This window comes from Austrofundulus limnaeus, unplaced genomic scaffold (genome assembly GCF_001266775.1).
Source record: "Austrofundulus limnaeus strain Quisiro unplaced genomic scaffold, Austrofundulus_limnaeus-1.0 Scaffold1190, whole genome shotgun sequence".
In the NCBI taxonomy this organism is placed as follows: Eukaryota; Metazoa; Chordata; class Actinopteri; order Cyprinodontiformes; family Rivulidae; genus Austrofundulus; species Austrofundulus limnaeus.
In genome coordinates this window covers 85,688-89,464 of record NW_013953592.1, presented here as the reverse complement: position 1 = coordinate 89,464, position 3,777 = coordinate 85,688, and the positions used below count along the sequence as shown (strand labels likewise).

Sequence of the window (3,777 nt, the reverse complement as noted above, 5' to 3'; positions counted from 1 at the left end):
ATATTATATTATATAGATTAATTTTTTAGGGAGCAAGGAGAAAACGGAGGACTTTATCTGGCTGAGAGCATCAAGAGATGGGGCGAAGCACTCCGTCTTGGAAGTAAGCAGTAGGTTTATATCGACATCTACCTGTTTTAGAAATAAAATTAAAATTAGAGGTTTGGAATATCGACCGCAATAATAGTAATGCAACCCCTGAATTGAGATACAGCCATTGTCTGATAGAGGAGGAAGAAGTGGAGACATCTTGTCTGCTCTTCACTCAGCTCTGTCTTTCTGCTTCATGCTGGATATGAGGCTGAGATGAAGAATCAYACAAGTAGGAGCACGTCTTCCTGTTCTTCCTAAATAAAGTCTGCTGGAAGACAAACAAAAGATGAAGTGAAATGAAAAGAATGAAGGAGACGAGCACAGGACAGGACTTTAGACATGTTGGACTGGTCCTTTCTGACTGGAGGACACTGTGTGGATGAGAGCCATGAAATGTCCATGTTTGCTGACAGAGACTGATGCTCTGACCCCCCTCCTCCTTTCAGGGCGGAGCCTGCTGGAGAGCGATGGTTGACCCCAGGTCTGAGGAAGTGTAAGTGTGTTTTTCCTTTATTCATGACAACAAACCATCTTCAGACTGTCCCACAGGGACATCACAGATAGATGTCAGCTGCTGTTTAAAGTGCAACTAACTGAGGGGCGGGGCCTAAAGTGTGTGGATGAGTGAGGAGGTGTGGTCAGGAGGAGAGAACGCAGCAGCAGCTAGCTTTAGCTTCATGTGACAAGCTAATATTTCTGATTCTAAAGAACTGATTGAGTAAAAAGTAAAGTTTCATGACAAACATACAAACTGACATTTATCTGTTACAAACTAACAGTTCAGACAYCAAACTGTTCAAATATGACTTTGATGTGAAAATGGGTTCTGACTMGACACATTAGTTATTTCACATCTCTTTTATTTAACAAGGTAAAATACTTGTTTGAGAAACTCTAATTACATTCTGACAACAGGGAGAATAATTCACATCAGATTTATTTAAAGGTGTTATGAATCCACCTTGCCAGCCTAGTGATTCCTGACCTGATTATATTTTATGCCACAGCCGTGTCCTCAGTCCTTTGTTTTATTTCCTTAGTCATGTCATGCATTTTTTAAACATCCCTTGTTCACAGCTTCAGCCTGTTTCTGCTCAGTGTTTTTCCCCCTCCCATCATCAGTTTACCACAGCCCCGCCTTCATGCAGTCAGCTTCATGCAACTCACCTGTAGTTCCCAGTTAAAAGCCTTGTCATCAACTCTCAGTCTCTGCCAGATTTTCATGTGCCCTGCTATGAACTTCCCGCAATCTTGTACCTTGTCCCTCATTAGTCCTGGTTCCCTGATCCTGCTCATGCTCCTCGGTTTCGTGATCTCTGCCTTTGCCCTCGTCGGATTCCTCCTGTCATCTGCTTACCCAGTACCGACTCCTGCTTCACTTCCTGGTTTTTCGGCTCTTGGATTTTCCCTCATCTGCGCGACGCTTCATCGGATTACACGGCTCTCGACTCCTGCTCAGTTTACGGACCCACGACTCAAACCTGCTCCACTAAGTCTGGTAATTCTTTTGATTCTGATTCTCGCTTATCCCTGGACCCAGTTCTTGTCTGTTAGACTCAAACCCCAACAATTCTGAATGGTGACAACATCACACGGGCTCGGACCCTTTCAACTCAAATCAGTGATTGTGTATGGAACACCCACGCGAACACCAGGTCAGTGGCTTTATATTTTCTCTCAGTCAAAGTTCACAGTGACTCTGTTAATAGTTTTTCGTGTGTCCAGAAGTTCCAGTCCAACTCGATGTCCTGATCCAGAACCACACCAAAGCCTTGCACATCAACAATAAAATCTGTAAAACTGTTTTTTGAGTTTGGCATTAATTCAGAGTTCAAAGACCGGTTCATTTCAGAAAATCTGGCCATAAAAATGAACTCTGAGCCAAACTCAACATGGCAGGCTGGTGTTGAAGGTACTTTAAGTAAATTGGAAAATAAAATAGATAATATTTTTGAGACACTTAGAAGCATGAGCACAAAACCTCTGGCATCTGCTTCTGATCAATTATTTGCACCTCCACCTAGAGTTACTTTACCTAATCCAAGATCCGAACCTAGACTGTGCCCTCCAGAGCCATTTAATGGGGACCCTGATCAATGTCGTGCATTTCTGACTCAATGTGAAATTCACTTTCTGCTACAGCTGTCATCTTTTCCATCAGATCGAGCAAAAGTAGCCCATGTGACATCCCTACTTTCCGGTAAGCCAAGGCTATGGGGAACGGCTGAATTACAACGAGATTCACTTATTTGCCACAAATAAAATCACTTTGCTAAAGAACTACAGAGAGTCTTCAGCCCAGTTTTACCCCACAAGGAGGCAACCAGAGGACTTCTGGGACCAAAACAACGTACAAAAAGAGTCACAGAATTCATAATTGATTTCCATACTTTAGCTGTTGATTGCAGATGGAATGAGGAAGCTCTTCAATATGTATTTTTTCAAGCCTTAAATGACAAAATAAAAGATGAGTTGGCAACACAAGATCCTCCACAGTCCCTCAGAGAGTTAGAGGACCTTGCCACACGGATCAATCTGAGGTTGCATGAGCGAAGACGAGCTAAGAGGTAACTCCAGAACTTTTAATGAATCAACTTTTTTCAAGTCCCAGCTCCCCTTCAGTCCAGTGGATCATCTCTCTCTCCAGTTCCCACTACAAGTAGTGAGGAGCCAATGCAGATTGGCAGATCTAAACTGTCTAAGGAGGAGAAACTGTGCAGACAAAAGGATGGCTTGTGCTTTTATTGTGGTGAGTCAGGCCACATTGCTGCTTCATGTCCTAATAAGAGTAATAAATTTCCAAGAATCAAGAGCCATGTCTTAAGCCCCGCATCGGTTAGTCACTCACTGCTCCAACTTCCTGCCGAATTATCTGTGGCTGGTAAGATGCTGTCTGTTAAAGCATTTGTAGATTCAGGAGCTGATTCAGAATTTATTGATCATGATTTTGCTCTCACTCTGGGAATACAGATCATCCCATCCAAGAGGAATCACCAAGTCCTTGCCCTGGACGGTCATCATCTCAACAGCACCAGTTCTGAAACTGTTCCAGTTAAAATGGTTATTGGAGGTAACCATCACGAAACAGTTCAATTTCTTGTCATACATTCACCCCAGTTACCCATTGTTTTAGGAGCCACCTGGCTAGAGAAACATAATCCCCACATTGACTAGGAGAAGAAAGTTATCTTGGTTTGGTCAGAAAAATGTTCTTCAAACTGTCTGTTGTGTGCAGTGAGCCCTGACAAACAAATAAATAAAAGTGATTATTGTCCTGATTTAACCAATGTCCCCTCACTTTATCATGATCTCAGTGAAGTCTTTAGCAAAGTTAAGGCCACATCTTTACCTCCTCACAGACCTTATGACTGTGCCATTGATTTGACCCCTGGTTCAACGCCTCCTAGAGGATGTTTGTTTTCATTATCTCGGCCAGAAAACCAAGCAATGCAGGACTATATCAACGAATCACTTAAGTCTGGGATCATTCAACCCTCATCATCACCAGCAGGAGCAGGCTTTTTCTTCGTGGGTAAGAAAGATGGATCTTTGAGGCCATGCATTGATTACCGTGGTTTGAACAATATAACATCCATCCATCCATCCATTTTCTTCCGCCTATCCGGGGTCGGGTCGCGGGGGCAGCAGCTTCAGAAGGGAGGCCCAGACCTCCCTCTCCCCAGC

General features: G+C 43.3%; 2 long non-coding RNA genes across 3 annotated transcripts in view; one reads left to right on the top strand and one right to left on the bottom strand.

The window, feature by feature from the left end:
* Nucleotides 1–3,777, top strand: part of LOC106534495 (uncharacterized) — a 13,763-nt gene that overhangs the window by 2,791 nt on the left and 7,195 nt on the right. Inside the window, exons 2-3 of one of the 2 annotated variants that reach the window (XR_001312357.1) lie at nt 540–586; nt 1,366–3,163. This is a non-coding gene — a long non-coding RNA (uncharacterized LOC106534495). The remainder of the gene's footprint in view (nt 1–539; nt 587–1,365; nt 3,164–3,777) is intronic. The other variant, XR_001312356.1, reaches the window with a different exon arrangement.
* The window catches only part of LOC106534496 (uncharacterized), a 5,222-nt gene continuing 2,228 nt past the window's right edge, over nt 784–3,777 (bottom strand). The window contains exons 2-3 of the long non-coding RNA XR_001312358.1: nt 1,543–1,544; nt 784–795 (exon numbers count right to left, since the gene is read on the bottom strand). This is a non-coding gene — a long non-coding RNA (uncharacterized LOC106534496). The remainder of the gene's footprint in view (nt 796–1,542; nt 1,545–3,777) is intronic.